The sequence below is a fragment of the Bacillus rossius genome, chromosome 5 (assembly GCF_032445375.1).
Source record: "Bacillus rossius redtenbacheri isolate Brsri chromosome 5, Brsri_v3, whole genome shotgun sequence".
NCBI lineage: Eukaryota > Metazoa > Arthropoda > Insecta > Phasmatodea > Bacillidae > Bacillus > Bacillus rossius.
Genome location: NC_086333.1, coordinates 29,487,477 through 29,511,531, shown reverse-complemented (window position 1 = coordinate 29,511,531; position 24,055 = coordinate 29,487,477).

Below are 24,055 nucleotides of genomic sequence, written 5' to 3'. Positions count from 1 at the left end.
GATTAACATGGTAAAGCTCCAATCATTGATAGACACTCTAGAAATAATGTTTACGGAGGCTAGACAACAATCCTCTTATTCCTTAGACAAGGAAAGTCTAGTTGCTGCCTTTGTTAAAGTGTTAGAATAACCCGGTATTCTGTATGCATTTGTCTATTATACAATGGAACATTCGCTCCTTCAATGCAAACCGCTTTCCACTGTTACACTACCTTGAGAATAAGCAATGTGATGCAGTAATACTTACAGAAACCAGACTCTCTCAGGATCATCAATTTCACATCCCGGGATTTCGTCTAGTTACTGCACAGCGGGGCGACCGGGGAACTGCAATCCTAATAGCACATAAACACATTTGCTGTGACATTCTCATCACCTATCCTCCAATACTGCAGGTATGGAAGCGACAGCAGTTCAACTCAATTTTCAAAATTACACCTTGCACATTGTATCAGTTTATTTCCATCCTCATACAGTCTATGAGACCCAGGAGTGGGCAACTTTCTTCAATCAATTTCCCAGTCCATGTATTATAGGAGGAGACTTTAATGCTCATCACACCTTCTGGGGTAACTCTTCCAATGACACGGCTGGTATGCGTTTATTTGACTTAATACATTCCACTCCATTCCTTCTGCTCAACGATAAACAACCCACATGGCTTGGTCAACCAACCACCTCTCCCACGGCCATTGATTTAACCTTCATCTCTCCTGACCTGTCAGGATTGCTACAATGGAATGTTTGGACAGATAATTGGGGTAGTGACCACTTCCCTATTCACATCCATACCCATTCCACTTCTTGGGACAGAGCCCCTCTTCTAGAATATTACACTTTTATAACCTCCCAAGCCGACTGGAATAAATATACAACCATAATTAAAGAATTAACTGCTCATACATTATTAGAGGAGATGGGGGATATTTCAGAATTATATGACAAATTTTATCATACTATAATTACAGCCGCCTCTGCATCTATACCACTTAAGAAGAAAGGTGTGACTTCTCGAAAGTGTAAAGTCCCATGGTGGGATAATCAATGTAATGAAATCAACACACAGAGAATAATAACCCTCCGAGAATATAGACGCGCTGCTACTACGGTGAATTTCATTTAACTAAAAACAGCTCAACCCTCTGCTAAATTAATTTGGAAACAACGCTAGAGGGCCCACTGGCAACAATTTTGCTCCACGCTGTCGCATACCACCCCATTAAAAGTTATGTGGAAAACATTTTCTTCCTTCAGAACTAGTATTAGTCAATCCCCTTCCACCATTATACCCAACACACTGTTACCAGACTTTATGAAGATGATTTCCCCGGATTACGCTCCTAATATTCAACCATTTACACAGGCTGTGCAGGTTCCACCCGGACGCTTCATTCCAAATCCCCATATGCTGTTAAATAATTTCTCTATTTCAGAACTTCATAAATGCCTCTCTATGGCCAGAGAATTTTCCCCGGGTCCAGATCTCATAACTAATAATATGATCAAACATTTACCATCCAATGCTACAAGTCTTCTATTACGTATATTTAATATGATTTACGACACCGGTTATATTCCCCCTCCATGGAAAGAGTTTTATGTTCTTCCAATTCACAAACCAGGTAAACCGCCTCTCTTACCTTCGTCCTACCGTCCCATAGCCTTACGATCTAATATAGCAAAACTATTTGAGAAACTAATTAAAAATCGATTACTTTGGTGGTTAGAACATCACTCTCTAATCCAACAGGAACAATATGGTTTTATATCTGGTGTTGGTACGGTGGACGCTATTAGTTATTTCTATTCACGTATTCGTCAAGCGCTCCAACAAAAAGAGATCCTCGGCTCACTATTTATGGACATATCTTCTGCATTTGACAGTGTACAATTACAGATTTTATATATCTACCAACAAATGGTTAACTGAACATGGGATGTCATTATCATTATCGAAAACCCATCTTGTATATTTCACCAATAAACATTATAGACAACCCCTCCCTACTCCATCATTAGAAGGTTATGTTTTTTCCGGCAGTCCCTTATACCAAATATTTAGGATTAATTTTTGACAAGAAACTTAACGGTCTTGAACACATAAATTATGTGATCGATAAATGCTCCCGCAGACTTCAACTGCTTAAAGCTTTAACTGCTAAGAGATGGGGTGCGGATATCCACACACTGCATGCTTTATTCCTCTCTACAATCAGAATTAATTTATTATATGGCAGTATAATTTTACAAAACGTCTCGAAGACGCAAGCGTATCGATTGGAGAAAATACAGAATGCAGCCATGAGAATTATCTTAGGAGCTTTCAAATCTACCCCAATTACATATATGCAAGTCGAAATAGGCCTTTTACCTTTAATGATATGCCGACAATTAGCTTACGGTAAACATTGGATTCATCTACATCTGTCCAGATTTTCATGCCTAAACCGAATATTGGATACAATCGATGATATTCCACAGTCCATTAAACGCAGTTCTTTGTTAATGTTGCCGACACAGATTCAATCAAAATTTTCCTTTCCTTATAAATGTCAACATTATTGTCCCACTGTCCACATTTTCGGCTTCAAAGATAATTCGATCATTGCTTTGCGTCAGATAGCCACAGAAATGCTAGCACAATACATGGACTCTACCCATATATATACCGATGGTTAAAAAACTTCTCACGGAACGGGAGCAGCCTGGTTTGATGAAACTAATGGCAGAACTGGCTTATATCAACTGGCTTATATCAATTGCCTTCTTACGTGACTATTTATCTCGCTGAAGCATTCGCAATTTATCAAGCGTTGCAATATGTGTTAACCTATCAGATAAAGTCTCCTCTAATAATATCTAACTCGGTCAGTGTTTTAACTGCTTTACGATCTTTACATGATCTTTCGGAGATTATTCTTTTTTAAATCAAAAAAATATGCTTGAACATTCGTATAAGCACACCAGAACCGATTTTTATATGGGTTCCCAGTCATATTGGCATACATAGCAATGAAATCGTTGATAATATTGCGCAATTGGGAATTACGCGGGGCGTCTCTATGTATCCTCGATCCCCAAACCTTCTACACCCTATTATCAAGGCCCACTACCATAACCTCATGATTTCTGACTGGACAAATCAACATCACGCACGACTTACATGGCACCTCATATAATATCATATCCCGATACCCCCATTCATCACATCGCCATCGGGCTGTACTCTCTTTTCGTCTTCGCACAGACCATAATAGTTCACCAGCTCATCTTTATAAATTGGGGATTCTTGACACAGCTGGTTGTGCTTGTGGAGACCCTTATGGCGACCTAAAACATATACTACTCGAATGTCCTCAGTATGTAGGTCGACAACAGATGTTACAAGAATTGATGAAATTAGGATTGTCGTTCCCCTTCTCGTACCCTTCGATGTTATACGAACATACACACAAAGTATGCGCGATATTGGTCGATTTCATTATACTTAATAATATTCTAATATAACCCATGTTTAGTTAATCTTCCGTGGTGGCCGGATACTAATCCCATCCTACTACTTCTCTCATCCATTGCCTTCACTTCCTGTGGTAGATCGGCCTCTACCAAGAAGATTAGACATCCTTACCGTTTTCATTCCCGTAGATACCTTACTTATATAGTAGAACCGCTGCTTTGAACCATGGCTGCTGGCTCACGCCGTAGGCCACCACACAAAAAAAAATTATTGTAAAGCTGGGTTTACAATTGATTTCCTTAAGAATTATAACTTAACATCGAGCACACGATTAAGTCAAAACTACATTTTCCAGTTTATGATTGACATAGAAGTCGTTAATTCCAACCAATCACAGCACAAAACACATGGTCGGCCATTGTTCGAAATGGAGAAGCAGGGTTTGAAATAGGTTATTGACAAATGGGATATCTATTTTTCGAAATGGATGATGATGAAAGTTATCAGGATTTACTGACGTTATTTGTCTTAACAGCAGGTATACTGGTGTTGAAAAGTTATCGTTCTGTTCTGAGAAAAGGACACAGTAGATGGCGTTGGGCTGTTCGACCAATAAATCGTAACAGGGCAAATCAAGGCGAATTTTTCAACCTCTTTAAAGAACTGAAAAATGACGATGAGCAATTCTTCAAGTACACGAGAATGACGGTTGTAACATTTAATAAATTATTGACTATGCTTTCACCCCTCCTTGAGAAGAAATGCAAAACAATACCATGGTCATCAGAACAATGACTTGCTATGACCTTGAGGTACAGTATGACTAAAAACAATATTTTACTAAAAGCCATTAAGTATTTTTTTTTCTGTTCTTCAGACATAACTACAGTTTAGTTAATTATAGACGTTTGTAGAAGTAGTTATATGGTCCTTCGCTATATGGTTTTATCACCTGGTCTCTTCCCTATGTGTGTTTTTTTTAACCAGAATTTTTAATTGCAAATCAGTGCCTCTCTTTTTTATGGAGTGTTGGCAGATATAGTAGGAAAAGAACAACCTTATTTGTGTTCTGATATTGTTGTAATGTATTATTTAATAATGTCCAAGATGCTACAGATAGGTGGGTGTATGGCTGCACTGACACTCCCTTATTTCTTTGAAAAGCATGCTACATACATTTAAATTGCCAGTACCAGTGTTTAATAATTTATTCCCAACTTGTTTGTTTTTGGACCCTATCAAGGTTCTATCCTCACCCTCATTATTTGAAATAGCCCTCGTGTCGATATAATGTCACGGCATAATTCATTAATTCTAAGCATTACCACCATAACAAATTGTTCAGTTGCAATTAGCTAAATGTGCTTTGCATAAGTTAATGAAAAATGTATATGAAAGAAGTATTTTCAGATGCAATTCAACCAATTTTTACTATGATAGTGACAACTTATATTTAGTTTTTGTTTTAAGTATCTGTTTGTTAAGGAGTTTAGTTAGATGGAAAATATTATAATTTAAAAAAATTCAGTTTAACTCATGAATTTTGTAAGCGTAGTAAATCTGGTCACGTTAACAATTTTTCAGTAATACACACATATTGAAACATGTTACAATTTTGAATTGCATGAATGTCTGTATTTTTACTGTGAATTTTCTGAAAATTTCAGAGAGGTTTCATGTTTTCAAAATAAAATTAATTTGAGGTGAATGTGCAGTATTTTATAAAATTCTGTACCCTAAATTCCAATAATCTTTTGATTTTAAATAAGCCTTAAAAGTCTGCAACTTAAAGTGTAGTTGAATTTCAAGTTAATACCAGAAATGTATGCAATTCAGGTGCTGCATAGGCATGTTTAAGATTCCCATGAGATAGAAAACAAAGCATGTAGCATACATTTTCATGCCTTCATGTTACACTGAAATATGTGTGTTAGCTTTAGCTTCCATGAAATGAAAAGACCACATGGGGTATTTTGGGTTTAGAAAGTAGGTAGGCTAGGTGTAAAGCTGACATGCTTATTGTTAGTTTTAAGTTGCAGTTCAGCAGTGAAATGTGTGTGTGTGTGTCTCTCTCTCTCTCTCTCTCTCTCTCTCTCTATATATATATATATATATATATATATATATATATATGTGTGTGTATATATATATATATGTGTGTGTGTGTGTGTATATATATATATATATATATTTATTTTTTAATTTTTTTTTTACCTGAAACGTCTGTCTAATTTCTTTTAATATGGTTTGTTACCGATATTTGTCAACTGGAGATCAACAGCAATCAATAGCTTGGGGTTACCGTGTGGGGAAGGCTACAGTTTCACTGGTAATTCGTGAAGTTAGTCGTGCACTTTGGTTGGTGCTTTCACCTCTGTACCTTGCTCCTCCATCCACACAAGAGTGGCTTGATATTGCCAGTGTTTTTTTAGAGAATATGAACTTCCCAAAATGTGTTGGAGCATTGGATGGTAAACATGTTATTATCCAGGCTCCGCACAAATCTGGTTCGAAATTCAACTACAAAAAAACTTTCAGTACAGTGTTGATGGCAACATGTGATAGTAATTACTGCTTCACAACAGTTGATATTGGACAGAATGGTTCACATTCAGATTCAAGCGTTTTTAGTAACTCATTGTTTGGTAACAGTGTTTACAGTAATGAAACAGCCTTCCCAAGTGGTGTAGCAAAGTTACCAGGCAGCAAAATTGCTTTACCTTGTTTCTTGGTAGGAGATGAAGCCTTCCCTCTTCGCATGAACTTGATGAGACCGTACTCTGGAAAGAATTTGCCAACTGAACATAAAATCTTCAATTATAGATTATCAAGAGCATGACGGACAATAAATTAAAAATACTTTCAGGATATTAGGAGCTCGTTGGAGAATTTGTGCAGGAAAAAAGACAGTAGATTTAATTGTAATGGCTACTGTTTGCCTGCACAATTTTATCAAAAAAGAAGGTGTACTTATGTCTGAAGACAGGTTGTATGGCCCACCATGTTTTGTTGATACAGACAATTGTCAAGGTCAGTGGCGAACCGAAGAAACTACAGGAATGACTGACATTTGCCGAACAGGAGCCAATCGTGGTGCACGAGAGGCATATTCAATGAGAAGACACATTGGCCGTATACTTAACATCACCTGAAGGAGAGGTGCCTTGGCAAAATGACTACATTAATCGTGGGAAAAATGCAGAATGTTAAGTTCCTGTAATATATGTCATTGTCTCTTGATTTTTACACATGTTGTGAATTCATTTAATTAATCAAAAATTGCCTCAAAAAATAAATATATGTATGTGTGTATCCTATTTTTCACATAAAAATAATGAATTACTTAACTAAGATAAATCTGTGGAAGCCAGGGCTTTTTTTACATTCCCTCCTCTAATAATGTTTTATTTTGGCTACTATGTTTTGTTATGAGAAAATAAACAAAGGAAAACTTTTTTTACTAATTTTTTTTAGTAAATAATATATATAACTAAAAACCCAATTTTTGGTTTCTCACAACACCAAACTGGAATGGCATTCCTAGAAAATTTGTAAATAGATCACACAATTTATTCCTTGCACAAGCAGCTATAAAGTTAAAAGTAATACATCATTCTTTGTAGTCTTTTACAATACAATTATAGCAACCACAATACAAAATTAATGAATTAAAAGACAACGAAAATATTCCAAATATCAATTTGACATATAAAAAAATACAACCACAATATAAAATTGCATTAAATTTAATACGTTTAAAAACACAATTACATTAAACTTAGTTTACTTAAAATAAAGAATTACAACACAAACATATATAATTCACATCAAGGTGGCCTCATTTAACATCTGCATTATTTTAATTTTTAATAATCCTTTTTTTTCCTTTGGGACATTCCTCATTTCTGCTCCCACCATCAGTCCAAACAAATGATCACTATCAGAGCCTTGTTCGTTTCTTTTCACAATCGAGTTGGCTACAGTTTGCAGTGTTTGTTCTAATGCTTCACCAGATGCACGTTTCCGAGCCTTCGAAAGAAAACATTTGTGTTGAGGAGCTGGGAAGATGTCCTCTGATGCTTCATCATTTTCTGAATTTTCCAACACTGCCTGCGATGGTGAATCAAGTACAACACCCTCCTGCTGGTTTTCCGATACTGATGCTGCAAGCACGTTAGTGTGAGTTCTGTAACAAACACCGATGACATTATTAGTGTACGCAACAATGAATATAGCTGACAACATTTAACAGAACTAAAGTAAATTCTTTATTTTACAAAACAGTAATGTTAAAGGTTAATATTTTCCTGCAAGATCTATGTTAAATGCAATATTCAGGTTTTTAAACATTGAAATACAAATATTGGTTAATTGAGTTTTATGCACAGTAAATTAGTATATGGTAGTCTCCCTCAAGAATCTTTTCAGAATATTTCTACAATCAAGGAACTACTGTAATTTTTTTCTTTTCATAACTAAGCAAATTGTATCAAGTATAAAATTATAATAAGCATTGCAATTATTAAAATCAGCACTAAAGTGGCATTCTCAATATTTAAACATTCTACATGTTCTTAGTGGGGATCAAATTCTAATTTGTTATAAAGTATACTTTTTCTCAAAAAACAACAATTATGTTAATAACATATCATTATTAAATAGCTTTTACTATAAATAAAACATACAAAAAATGTAAGAGAAATACATTAATATTGAGTACAAGTCAGTTATAAAGGGTATGATAGGTAGAGTCAAAGCCACGACACTGGATTAAATAAATGACCAAAAACTTTCGTAAGCATCAAGGTCAAATGCTGTAAAGTTTTTTCAACTTAAGTCAAAATTAAATTTAAATACTAGATTCTTCAGTTAGGTATGTTGACATTACAAATGATGTACAATCTAAGATGCACAGTCTGCATTGATATGCTGATAAATAAAATAATTAGGGACAAGAAAATTCTAACATTATACAAATTTTTTATAGTGTCTAAAAATGAGGGAAGATACATTTAGATCAGAATTACAGAATACCTAAACAGTGAAAGTACATGAATGATAGAAATGCTACATTTTTGGGTCTAGTTGGTTTTACGATACCAGGTTCTTAATTGGTTAAAAACAAATGTAGAGGAAATGAATGACATCATAGACGTTGACCAATGGTAACAAATTTAATGGCGTAACGGACATTATAGTATGTAAAATTAGCAACACGAAAGTCAAAAGAGCGCCATGAAGAAATAACACGAATGCTAGCGTGAGTTTTGGAGCGTAATAACGGTCGTTGTACAAGAGGTGAATTAATAAGTGGAATTGAATTACTTATGAAATAAGAATTCAGTAGGTCTTAAGAAATTTAATGGATGTGTGTAGTAATTAGTGTAGTAGTCATGAGAGATGAACAAGGTTGTGTTTATTTGTACTGAATTAATACAATAGCACAGTGTAGAGAATCAGTGTGGTTGTGATAGTAGTCGTAAACGGAAAAGAGACAGTTCGTGTTTCATGGTGTCCAATAAATTAAAAGCAGAAATGACAAAATAAATCTTGGCATAAATTTAATATATACAAGAGAAATATTGTCAAAATGATTATTGTCATATAGCCAAGAAAGGTAAGTGGAGTTTTTTTTATGGCTTTTAAATGTTTGTTTTTCGTTTCATGTGATAAATTATATGCCTGTTGTGAAACGTGTGCTTTCTTGAGGAAGTTACGCAGGGGTATATGAGGTCGCTAAACTTATAATTTACCATAGCTTCAATCTTACGGGATAAGCGGGGTTTTTGGCGAAGAGTGCTGTAGACGCGTGATTCATTTTAGTGAATTATAGGTGTAGGCCGTAGGGTATGGAATGGCTGACTAAAATTCTACCAGTTCTAGTTTGTTTTGCATTAGCAATACTTAATTTGTAGACAGAATTTTCGTGATTAATTTTTCTCGGTATCGTCAAGTTGATTACAGTCCAATCCGATCTAGTCTATTTTGCGATAACATTTTTTTTTTTTTTTTTAATGAGGCCTTTCGAAATGTTATTTTTTTGGTATTGTTAAGTAGAATACAGTCCCACCCGGTCTAATCTATTTTGCGAGACCGGTATTTTATTCCTCATAATGTACTTATTTTCCCAGAACTTCAATTTAATAGGCCTATATAGGGCACAATGTTATATTTCACGATACCATGTTTAGTCATAACATCTGCAGGCATTATTTCATACCTAATGCAAAATTGGTATCGCAAAATAGACTAGAGCCGTTTGGAGGGGGGGGGGGGGGGGGGGGGGGGGCAATACGTGATAAATAGTGTGTTTGTTGTTCCCTGCCCAAAACCCCTATTTTTCCGTGCGTGTCTTGTAAGAATGTAGGGGTGGTAATGATGTAATTGACGCTATCTTGGTGACGTCATCAGTATTGTTATGGTATCGCAAAGTGGACTAGTCCCCAATTTTTGTCCTGATCTTTATATTTATGAGTGGCATGCACAAACAAAAATAAGACACATTAATGTAAACCTGTTCAGCTGACATTCTGTTGTTTCAGACAATGAAGAAAAAATGTCTGCACTTGCACTTCAGGAAACACTACTCATGGAACCCCAATAATACACTGTCTTGAGTGCCTACTACAGGAATTGTATGTACATGTTCTTTTATATATTCAGTCTTTTTAAAAGTGTACTTATATTAAGAAACAATGCTGAGCACTATGTAACCATGTTGCTATAAATCATTTTCATCAATGTGAAAGTAAAGGGTTTTTATATCTATCTATTTATTTATGCAAATTTTTATTTTTTTCCAATTTTTCCATAAAATTTGTGTACTGATGAAAAAAACCAAGTTTTCTGTGTTTTTTCCCCAATTTTTCCTCGTTTTTTCCGGCCTCAAGAACCCTAGTAACACTTGTGTTTTATATGTGAATTATAATATGAGGTTCATTAAAAAGGAACAAAAAATTATATATTTTGTATTCATTATATATTTTGTATTCATTATGATTATTATTAACTATCATTATTAATTGTAATATATCAAAATAAAACAGCAAGCATAATTTACAACAGGATCAAAATGTACAGGATCATACCATCAGAATCAAGGGATCAACTGTGATATACGCATTATGAAACTGTTACCATTGTAATTTCTTCTCATATTTCCAGTTATGTTTTACAAGAAAGCCTGACATGTTAAACTCATAAGTATGACATTATTGCTATAAAAATGATTTAGGCCTATCGTTCATTCATGTTTGTAAGTAAAGGTACCTATTTAAGAAAATGTTTACAAATTGTAATCTGCTAATATTTTATTGCAGAAAACTGAAAAACAGTTAAATAAGCATGGCAAGTGATGAAGGCCAAGAGACGAAGAGAGCTGGTTAATGAATCAGCAGATGTAATGAGAACTGGAGGCCCTCCTGCTGTCCAGGAACCTACCACCTCAGAAATAGATGCTGTAATGTCCCTCACAGTCCCAATCACTGATGCCATAGATAGTAATTCCCTGATGTTCACTGCAAGTAATCCTCAAAGTTCTCATTACATCTGATGTCACGTCCAGAACCCTGTCACCTCTCTCTGTAGATGAACCATCAGCTTCCTAATTCAGGTATGTGTACTACTCTAAAGGTGACTTGCGTGTTTTTAATATATACAGATTTAAATATGCATACACAGTTATAATATTTTATTTATTTTTACATTGTAACATGCACAACAATCAGTATAAGTTTGGAATATGTGCATGACAAAAATTACAGAAACAGGAAAAAAAAAAACATAAGTAAACACACACACATAAACAAATACAATTCACTACAGATAAAACAATACACACAGATGTATACATAGTTATTAAATTAGAGCTAAAATAAAATTTATTATGTTATTTAAAATCAAAGTAAATTTTATTGTTTCATAATTATTATTTTGTTTAGGGAACTTATTTTAAAGTTTATTGTAATTTGTTATTAGTCTCTTTACAAAATCATTTCTACTTAGATGAAGTAAGGTTGCTGAAAAACAGGAACTCTTTAGGCCAGTGTTACCAAGCAAGTATTTACAAGTAATTTTTGAGTTGTAAGAGTTTTTTTTTACAAAGAGTGAATCAAAGTAAATTTGCTGATAAATGAGAGAATCTAATTTTGAGTGAGGAAAATGTTTATAAATAGTCAGTTAAATTACTTCATTTTTAATTTTTTCAATTCTGGTACTATATGTTAAGGTACATAATACTATTCTATATTGTTGAGGAATATTCTAGTTTAGATCTTATTAAAGAAATGTATAGTGTTAAAGTCGGCAGTCGTCGCACAGTAAGTAATGTATTTAATGAGGGCAAGCCTTCTACAGGAGTTAGAGGTTATAAAATCCACATTATCATGAAAATATAATTTTGAATCTAATATAATTCCCAAGTCCTTTAAAGAAGAGGTTTTAACAATATGTTCTCCACAAAGTAGTCATGTTTGATTGATAAGTATTATTTTCGAGTCAAGGAAATAATTTTAGTTATTTCTTTGTTAATAGATACAAGATTTGAAACACACCAATTATCAATTGCATTAATGTCCAACTGAAGTAAAGAACGGTCATTGGAGGACGAAATGTTTTGATAAATTGTAAGATCGTCAGTAAATAATATCCCAATAGAGTAGCTGAGAGCAAGGGAGATATTGATATAAACATTGAATAATAAAGTTGATAGGATTCCACCTCAAGGAATTCCAGAGGTAGCTGTATAATGTGCAGAATTGCTGTTGTCAATTGAAATGAAAAAACTTAAGGTTTTTAAGGTAACAAGGAATCAAATTAATCACATAGACCAAAATTTAATAATTTATTTAAAAGTTTTGAATGGTTGACATAATCAAATGCTTTGGCTATGTCAAAATAACAAGCGTCATTCTGGCCTCTGTTAATCACTTCATTGTAATTAGGATTTAGGAAGGTAAGTAAGTAAGTTTGTGGTTGTGGACATACCAGCTTGAAAATCTTGTTAGTTTATGATTGATCTGTTTTTCAATTGGAAATATAATATTTTAAATAAACATTTTTTATTAATTTTAGATAATCCATTGATCAATGAATTGTACCAATTAATTTTCTCTAGTTCTTCATACTGAATTGTGTTATGATTGACTAATTAATGCAAACTATTAACAAAGAGAAAATTTAGCACATAATACTAAAAATATGTGTATGTGCTAGGTTAACGTTTTTCATACATAACAGGGTTGCTACAGGTATAGAAATGCGGAAGAAGTCAGGGAAGGTAATGAACAAAGAGAAGGGTGCATCATAACATAAGTAAAAATTATTCTAAAATGTGTTTTTTATAGATTAACATAATTTCTAAGCATTATGTCAAACATAGTAGCAGTTTTTCAAATACTTTACATGAACTCATCATATTAATGGTTGGTTAGTTAAGATGTAAAATACTATAAATTTGTATGAATTGTAGGTTAGGGTAGCTAAATTATAATGCTGTAAAATATATAGTATGAAAAGATAAGTTATGTTAGGTCAGTTGCATTTGATATAAGTAATATGTATAGTCTTAAAGGTTAGGTAAGTTATATTAAAATGCGGTGTAATTTTGTGAATAGTTGGTTTAGTTAGGTAAGTGACGTTAAAGAGATAATAGGACAGAGAACTAGCATTACTTAAACAAATAGATTTTATGTGCCCCTCTTGCCCTCTTGGCAATAATGTTAAGTTATTTATATTTTTATTTTTTGTTATAACAAAAGTGAACTAACTATAAAATACTGCTTTATATGAGCATTGAAACTATAAGTAAATATCAAACCAGCTTCATCTCGAAAATAAATTTAAATAGTTTACACAGAGTGTAGAATTAGCAATCTTATGTCTGCAAGTGGATACCTGTCAACATAATTGAATCACTAAACTCAGATTATTCATAAATAACAGCCATTGATATCTGGAAATTCAGTAATTTTTACAGTTTTGGTTTAAGTAACATAAATCATGAAATAATCAAAATGCATATTTTGATATTTGTACTTTTCTCATCTATTATGACATATTGATAATAGTGTGATGTTCTTCAAAATAATTTATAACATAAGCACGAATGACAGTATAAAAGGCTGACGTCAGCCGGGGCTTCGCCCCACGAGCCTGATCATCCTCCGCTCCCTTTCCCACCACCTTTCCTACCCGGCATTTGTGTCATGACGTACGTAGCCGTGTGTGATTCAAACTGCACGCCACGAACTACAGCAAGAGGGCGCTTAGCTGCAGTGCGCCGCACCCCTACAAGTCTTAATAATTATTGTAATCCTTCTCTTTTCGCCCCAAAATAGTGTCACGTCAGCTATGCATGTGAGTGTCTTTTATTTAACCAAATCATGATGTTTTTGTAATTAATAAGTGCAAGCACGAACAACGATGCTCCCTAGCAGGCGGCAGAGGAACTATCACGTAACTGGATTTAAACTGTTTTCTATCATAAAGTAATTATTACAGACGGTCTGGGTATGGATGTGATGTACTTATTTTTGTAAAAATATTTATGTTATTTTTCAATAATAACCCGGGGCACGCCATAGTTAAGTTGTAACGGTAATTGTGTTTGGCGTGAAGGGCGCCATGTTGCCTTCCGCAAGCCCGGGTCTCCCCCAGTCTCCTTCTACAGCCGGCCGAGAGTGGACGTCTCTGCAGACACCCCGAGGACATCACCGTTGTTTCACCGAGAAGTGGTTCTGTTAAGTAATTTATTCAAATCGTTTTATTTTTATCCTCGGGGCCTCTCTCGGTCGGAGAGACTGCTTAATTAATAATTATTTACTCTCCGGAGTTTTCTATCATCTGTGTATTAAGTAACGGCTTTAGGCGACCACGTGCGTGGTTCGCCTCCTCACCTAATTCGATTTGTGCCTCGGGCGTTTTATAGCAGTATCAAGGGAGGATTGGCGTTTTATAGCAGTATCAAGGGAGGATTGTGTAAGGGCGTGTAACGTGAGTAATAAAAACCAACTTAATTGAGTCTTGTTCTTGACCCTCTATTGGTTGCCTTGGAGAAGGAAGGGAAAGGTATTCCTCTCCAGAATGCAAATGTGCATGCATTGGCCTTTGCAGATGATATTGTTATGCTTGCTAAAGACGCTTATGAAATGAATAAGAAGATACAGATATTGGAGAACTTCTTAAAGGAGACCTGCATGCAGTGTAATGCAAATAAATGTTTTGCATACCAGCTTATACGCATACCAAATACGAAGAGGGTATTTGTACAGACTGAGAGTCTGCTACAAATTTGTGGGAATGATATAAAAGCCCTCAATACAGTGTCCCAGTGTAAATATCTGGGGCAGGTGTATGTAAACGCTGTATCGCAGGCCCTTGGACTGGACTTATTAAATGAAAAGCTTTTGAAAGTTATGAAGGCCCCGTTGAAGCCTTGGCAAAAGTTGACTATGCTCAGTAGGTATGTTATACCTAGAACATATCATCGCCTAATGTGCATGGATATTACAGCACAAAAACTTAAGGCCTATGACCGAGCTATTGTTACCTTTGTTAAAAAGGTACTCCATCTACCAATTACAACACCTACGCCTTTCCTCTACACTCCTATTCGGAGTGGAGGATTGTCGATTCCTTGTCTGAGGCATCAAATAGGGGCAGTTTATACCAGAAGAATAAACAGATTGACAAGGTCAACCGACCCACGCGTAGTTGCAGTATTGCAGAGTGCTCCTGTGCAACAACTACGAAATAAATTATGTGTCATCTTGGCTCAGGTTGGACCTTCTAAGGAGGCCAGTAAGAAATACTGAACCTCATTATTACATAATGAGACTTCATTGGGCAGTGGCCTGAGCAATATGGTACCCCAAGGGGGGAAATGCATACTAAACCCTCCCTCATGGTGGTCGGGGAGGGAGTATATTGCCGCAATCCATCTGCGGTTGGGGCTACTGCCTACTATTGGCCCACCCTACGTTACAGAGGAACAGGCGAAATGTCGTAGCAACATTTGCAATGTGAGAGAATCTTTATCCCATGTTATCCAGCGTTGCCCAATAACGCATTTCCAGAGGATTGAAAGACATGACAAGGCGAATGGCCTTTTATATGCGGCTATTGCTGCGAAAAAGTTTCCAGTGTTTTTGGAACCTAGGCTACATGCCTCGGCTACGCGCTATGTGCCTGACATCATCGTTGTTGATGGTGACAACGCTTTTGTCGTGGATACCACTATAAGTTGGGAATACAAAGATTCATTGCAGGCTGCTTATTTGCTCAAGAAAAGCAAATATGACATTTCCGCCGTCAATGAGAAAGTTCAAACAAAATACGACGTCACTGAGGTGCACCATTTGCCCTTTGTGATTGGGGCTCGAGGCTCTTGGTTCAGTGAGAACAAGGCTATCTGGAAAAGATTTAAACTACCTACTTCTTTGATTGGCATTATTATACATAATGTCTTGTTATATGGGGTAAAGATACATCAATCTTTTATGTCATGTATCTGGAGAAAGTCCCACTATGCAAGAAGAGCCTATCAATGTCGAAGATGAGAGAGAAGATGCTTCAACAAGTCCTGAAGATGATGGGAAGAAGAAAAGAAGAGTGCCCAGCTGTTCCACTTCAGCATCGAGCTCCTGCATGAAGTATGAAGAGAGTACGACCTTACCAAGTCCGGAAGACGACCCTGAGAAGAGGAGAAGAGAGCCCAGCTGCTTCTCCACCTCCCTGGATGTTGGTTGTTTCCTCTTGCATTTGTATTGTCATGTAACTATGTTACAATGCATGTTTATGAAAATAAATGAGTTCTAGTCACGTGATTATGTGTTCGGGGGGGTCATGTGGGTCCTTAACCTGGTCAGCGGCATGCCCGACGCTGAGAGCGGGCTTAGTTAGGGACAGGCGTTGCATTAAAAGTCAGGAGGGTTAATATCTCGCCGCACACGGGCCACGTAACGCCCTGAGTTAGAGTTTCCAGCCGAGTCCACGTGCCCACTCACGTGGTGGCGCCCATTAATTTCCACCAATATTCCAACCTCAACACCGGTACGCCCTCAAGGCATTACTGATTTAGCTTAACACCGATGCAGAATGTTTAAATTGATAGAGTGGGAAGTTTTCTAACTTAGTGGTCTACACATGTCATGGTATGTTTATTTTTTATATTACCCAACTAAATTTATGATATTGTACCTAGTAAGATAAATTTGCACATATGAATCATTTCCTTCCAGTATCGTCCAATAATAATAGAGCATTCTGCCTTTAACCACATTGTAACGTAACCTGCAATGTTTTTCCCTCGCTCTTGTTTTGACCTCAAATGTAAACGTGGCGGACATTACTCACTGCCACTCCTTAACTTTTTAACTCCACAATTCAAACTTGGTTGAATGAATCTAGTGTTGTAGGTGTAACCTCCCCCCCCCTCCCCAACACAGTTTTCGCAGTTTGGACAGCAGAAAAATAACTATTCCCCTGCGTGGTACTCTACCTGCAGTAAACACCGACTTCGCGGGTGGCCTATGCAGGAGGCGGCAGAAAAATGTCAGTCCCAGCACGATAAAAAAAACCGGAGTAGGGTGACATCATCCGGAAGCTAACTCTGACATTCCAGAACGTTTGAGAGCGGCCCTCACCGAAGCCAAGCAGTCTACACCGACGAGGATCCCCTGGGGTGCCTGGCTTCTCAGAGGTGCCAGCACGACGCTGTGACTACCGCTGCCAGGAGACACGTTGGACTAAACCGTGAAGAGTGGACTTGTAGTCACGACGAGCCACTAAGCTGACCTATAGCTGGACATGTAATGGAAGATAGTTGTTGCAGTAGTCACCAGGAGGAGAAAACACTAGTTTAGCAACTTGTCAGTATTTCATCTAAGTGCAATCACGGCAAGCGTCGTGAACCCGGACTTGACATAGTTGCCTACGAGATATTCCGAGGTACTAGATACAGACATTATTAGTGCATGTAATGGCACACAGGAACGTAAGATTACAGGAGTAACCTGGAGATTGTGCATCCGAAAAGTAGCCGAGTTATACAAGTTTGAAGTATTACGTTTACAAAAGGGCGTTAAGCATACGTCAATAACAGAAAACCATTACTTGAATTAAGAATTCATTCTGGGGGGAAAACTAAAAAATTCCCCTTCAAAGTTCCTGGATTTCAAACTTTACTAAAAGTTCTTTTGTAGCTTACGTATGAACATGTCATAGGTGATAGACTGTTACCATGCGGAGCTGCTGATTTTTGAAAAGAACTGTTAGGCAGCCAGGCAACCTCGGGACGACAGAGCCATCATCATGGCTACGCCTTTCCCGGGGACAGCACCGAGTGGATCAACCTCCTGGAAGTCGCGCTTTATGGCTAATAATATACATTTTGTGGACGTATTTGTTTTGATAATTTTTACGGAGAGCTATTTTAGAATTCTTCGTGTTATTGTTGTCATGGTATTGTGAGCTTATGCCATTAACTATGTCGTGCTGAAATACGTACGATGCCTAAACGGATTTAATCGGGTAGTGTTAAACGTGGCCTATCGGTAACCCCACCGCAGTCAGTGCTTCCATATGATCCCAGACTCGAGGACCCAAACCTCCTTTGATGCTTCTGGATATCGGGGGTCACTCCAAGAGAACCTCAAAGTGGATTATTTATTTTTACAAGTACAAAAATGGGAGGTATCGCAAAAATGTAGTCCCTATAGAAGTCTTATTTATTTCATGTAAATAACTGTGAATTGTGTCTGCTGGTGTGTCTGTATAAACTTGTAAAACATGTACCATGTAAATTAATTGATTGATTGACTATCAATCCAAAAGGTTGACGGATCGAATCCCCGCTGGTGAAGTGCATAACATTATAACATTTATTTATCTATTGTATAAATTGAAATTTAGTTTATTTTAAATTTAAGGCAGCAGGAATGTAGACATGTTACTGAAAATAATTCCGCCGTTCACTATGCTAAAAAATTAAATTTTATGTAATAAACATTATAAGTCACCTACAAATGTGAAAGTGTACACAAACGTAAAACAAAATTCGTTATTTTAACGTTCACATTTACTAAGTAGGTAAAAACATTTTAATGTTTAGTTCTGTAAGGTGTCCCGTTTCGCCTACATTCCGATGTGCAGCAGGGGCGGGTATAGTTATATTTTTAATGCTATGGTATTAGTTATTCTAGTCAAGCGGAGCGAAGCCTGTTATACCCAGATGTTATTAGGTCATATAAATATCCCTTGTTTGGCACGTCTAGAATATGCATTATATAAATATATCTTGCTTATTTGTGAAGGATCGTTACCTAACCAAGCAAATTTTTGGTGTTTATATGTTATAATGTTATGCACTTCACCAGCGGGGATTCGATCCGTCAACCTTTTGGATTGATAGTCAATCAATCAATTAATTTACATGGTACATGTTTTACAAGTTTATACAGACACACCAGCAGACACAATTCACAGTTATTTACATGAAATAAATAAGACTTCTATAGGGACTACATTTTTGCGATACCTCCCATTTTTGTACTTTTGTTAAATAATGAATTGCTTGTGGAATGATTTTGCAGAATTACATAACTAAAACTTACTATTTCATTTCACTGTTATTTTATTGTATCCTGCCTTGTGCGAGCTTCCTTTTGTAATTCGCAGGTGCGCGGGAATAAGGGGATAAGTCAAATTTTGGCAAAAATGGGTTTTTTATGGCATGAAATAAAGAAGAAAAAGCTCTGCAAAAATGGTTCAAATGGGTTAAGTCTAGCACCCTTGTGTACTATTTTATGGCACTGAACTTTTGGAGTTACAACACAAACTGACAGTTTTCGTGCGTGAAAAAGGGGATAAGTCATTCACAATGACTTAACCCCTTTTAAACACCAGATCTTCGGTGATATGTAAAGTGTGTGAAAAAGGGGATATGTCATTTACCATAATAAGTCCTCATTTAATCGCAAAATATTTTTGGTGAATAAAATGATATATCACAAAAATCTGATACAGCACATGACCACTATTAGGTGCTTATTATTATGACTGTTTCATGCTTCCTTTTTGTCAGGTAGTTTTCACCAATAAAATTTTTCTCACTGTGCTCTGTTTTTATTGTTGGAAATTCTGGGAATTTAGCAAGAATAATATTAATGGGATTTTCAGTTCTAGACAGGGAAATCTTATAGTTCTGTGACATGTTGGCACACCTCAAACAGGCTGCTATTGTTGTTAGGTTATTTAGATTCAACACCACGATATTGAGACAGTGAAACATGTAATAAAATGAGAGTAAAGTATTAATATTCTTGAAGGCGTGGCAAAATGAACTCCAGAGGGAAGAAGCTTGTGTCATTAGTATTAGAAAGTGTAAATAAAGGTAAAAATCATGCGTAATATCAGCCCTTAATTTTAATCTGTAGTCTTGTGCATGTTGTATTTGATTTAAACCTGACACAAATGTCACAGAAGTACATTTATGAATAAAGTGATCAATGGATACCTATCAATGCAATAATTTTGCTGTTTTAATGATAATATGTGCTGTATAGTTTATTATCTACAGACACAAACACGTTTTTTAGTTATGTATAAATATATATACAAACAATCGGTACTGTATATTTCGTTCTGCTGGAGATACAATAATGTTTGTACATCAAAGCTAAAATTTTAACCTTACTTTTAAAATTAAAATGCAGGGAATAATGTTAAAAAATAAACAATTTGATAATGGTAGTAACAAAGTCGTTCTATATAGCACATGCCATTCTATATAAATATAAGTTGATGGAGCATTTGAACATATCTAATTTGTACTTATTTTTCAATAATAATGTATGTGATTCTTATAATGTAAACATGTGTATTGCCCATGCAAATACAGAATGTAATGAGTGTATTAATTCATATTTACAGGACCCTGCAAAGATGTTGCTCTGTCTTCTAAGCCAAATGAATCTACTGTCCCTCCAGCATGTCGTGAACTTATTGAAGCATATGTTAATGATTCTGATGACAGTGATCACGACCCAGATTTTCAGCCTGGGTCATCTTCAGATTCCTCAATCAAGTGTTCATCTAAGGTTTATACTCTATGTTCAAAGCATAAAGATCAATATAAAAAGAGATGTAACAGTGAGCATAGGACTGACAGCAGTGAAAAAACAAAACCAAACTCTATAAAGCCAACGGGATGTACAAAAGTGTATCAGCATATGACTGAACTACCACAAAAGAAAGGAAACCTAACCTTAATTTCTGAACAATGGGAAGACTGTGCTGACACATTAGACAGTACAACAGAAGAGGGAAACATAGAGGGAAAAAACGTAAATTTAAATCTACTAGACAAGAAAAGGAAGAACGGAAAACAAAAATAAATAAGGGAGAAGAATATGTAACTGCTAAAGGAAAAATAATACATCCAAGAAGAATGATGCCACTAAACCAGTGCAGAATGAAATGCAATGAACGTATGACGGAAGATCAGCAAAAGTCAATTTTTGGATGTTACTGGGGCTTAGGTAATTATGAAAAAAGAGTTACCTATGTTGCAAGTTTACTACTAATATGTCCAAAGAAGACATCAAGACGAAGAGCTAAAGATGCAGACAAATCTCATTATCGACAAATTACAATTCAGTACCATTTAATAGTGGATGGCACTAATGTTACAGTGTGCAAAGGATGTTTCCTTAAAACATTGGGAGAAACAAACAAGTTTGTGGAAATTGTGGTAAATAAGAAAGGTGCGGACCAACCCGGATTACCTGCAGAGGATTGTCATGGAAAGCAAAGTCCCAAAAATAAAATAACAGAAGAAGTGAAACAAGTGGTTACCAATCATCTGCTATCCATACCAAGTTATGAGAGCCATTACACACGATGGGATTCTAGGAAAAAATATCTGCCACAACACTGGACCTTGGCTGCACTTTATGAAGACTACAAGAAAAAAAAATCCAGACAAACAAGTCAACAGAAAGTACTACGAATCACAGTTTCACAATTTAAATCTGTCGATAAAGAGGCCAAATAAAGATACTTGTCAGAAGTGTGATCGACTGAACACATTAATACAATGTTCAGAAGACAAAACTATCCTCAAGCAAGAACTTGAAGAACATCACATTGAAGCTGATGCAACTTACAATGCCAAAGACAGAGATAAGCAAATATCAAAAGGTAATCCTACACTGAAAACAATAACGTTTGATATGCAGCAATGTCTTCCGACACCCTTAGTGAGCACTTCCATTGAATTCTATAAGCGTCAGTTGTGGACCTTTGATTTCACTGTCCATGATTGCGATGAGCACCAAGCTCACTGTTTTGTATGGGATGAATCGATTGCGGGAAGAGGTGCCAATGAAGTAAGTTCTTGTCTCTACAAATATCTTCTCAGTTTGGATCCATGCATCACTCACATAACCATGTACTCTGATACATGTGGGGGTCAGAACAAGAACAGTCATATGTCTGCAATGTGTTTGGTGGCCTTGCAGAACTCCACAACATTAAAGACCATTGACCACAAATTTCTCACTCCAGGACCTACCCACATGGAAAGTGACACTGACCACAGAATCATCGAGAAAAAAAGGGCCAAATTTGCCATTCCCATTCAGCATCCACATGATTGGGCTTAACTCATTCGTCAGTGTGGAAATAAAAAGCCAATGATTGTTTCAGAGCTCACTTCGGAAGAGTTTCTCGACTATGCTGGACTGTTGAAAACTACACTCCAGCTGGGAAAAGAAGATACCGAAGGAAATAAAATGAATTGGCGTCAAGTTAAGTGGCTTCATTATGAGAAGAACATAACAAGACTTTTTTTTCAAGACTACTTTGAATGAGGATGCCACATTTCGAGAAGTTTCTTTAGTACGAAGAGGGAAAGCAAGACCTAACCTGACACCACACAAGCGATATGATGGGCCACAGAGTATTTCAGCTGTAAAGAAGAAAGACCTTCTTGACCTGTTGCCCTTTATCAATCCAGCTTTTCATCATTTCTATCAATCGTTAAAAACGAACAACAACCCCGATATCTTTCCGGATGCAATTGAGGAGGATCATGATGTGTGAGATTGTGCAAATATGAAGGAGAGAATTACCTCACTGACACTTGTATTAACATTTTGACAGCTAATGTCCATTAATTATCAATTTTTATTGTGTGCTTTTTTTATACAACAGGTAGATGTGGAAACTGTCATGCGATGATAGAATATTGTATGTGGTATTCTAAATAATGATTATATGGTTAAATTTCTTAGAAAAATAATTATTATTATACAGTGTACTCAATGTACTTTAACTCAAAAAGGGGTAAGTCAAATTATCAACTGCCCCAAAAGGGATATGTCGAGTGTGTTCACACATTAGCTACATTAATGATACATTAGAAATGTTAGAATTAATATTGTACAGTTCATGTATGTTGTACGTTTCCTTACAATTCTAATCAAATAGTAAATTCAATCAAAAGCCCCAAATGATTATTTAATGATCTTGCATACTTGGAAGAACTTTAAATGTTTAATATCTTAATTTAAGTAATTTTGACTTATCACCTTTTTCCCGCGCACCCGCGAATTTTAATTTGGTCAAAGCGGAGTTACTGGTACAACACAAAATCTGGCAGTTAAATGAATTTTATGGTTTTGTAACAAGTTTATTTTTTCGTACCATATATAATATTCAATATTTTTTTTCTATTATTACATATACTGTAGTGAAAAATATTATTTTACCTGATGTGGTAATATAGGAAAGTAATGTATCATTGCATAAAGAATACCACTGAGCAAAGTCGTGAGTTGAAAGTTAGTGTCGCATAATCCCACCATTAAAGCAATAAAGATTTATGTTTGATTATCTATGGGAGAGAAGGTAGAAGGTCCCTTGGCTGAAGTAGTTTATAGTGTTTACCACTGTCCACGCCTGGCCTACAATTTAAATTACGTGTGTCAAAAAGAACTTCCCTACATATACTCCGAGACAGATTCCAGCATAAAGGAGCGCCTCAAATAATAGCACCATAAGGATTTTAATTTACCTGTCGTAAATATAAAAAGAATGATCTGACTGAAAGTTGTAGTTATTATAATACATAAAAAATGCTCCGGGCCCATATATATGCACAATTTTATCAGTTACTTCAAACTTTGTTATGTTTGAAGTAAATGAAAAAAAATCAACATATTTTTTATACCAAATATTTTATTCTGGGTTTCAGGCTAGTCTTAACTCATTTCATCTGCATAGCAAAATAGCCCATAATATAATAAGTTAGTATCATTATACCTTAAATATAGTCATACATTATTACGGCTTTTCATACAGTATATTAGCAGTTTCATACACTACGTTAGCAGTTTTATAATTACGACACCCAATGTTTTAACAATATTTTAGATTTTGTCTTTTCTGAAATAAATAATCTCTTTTCAGTCGAAACATATATGTATCTCTGTTTCTACAATTCCAAACACACATAAAAATATTAAAATGAAATATCTTACGTCTTTAGTTCAATTGACTTAACTATCTATATATATATAATTGAAATACATGTAGCCT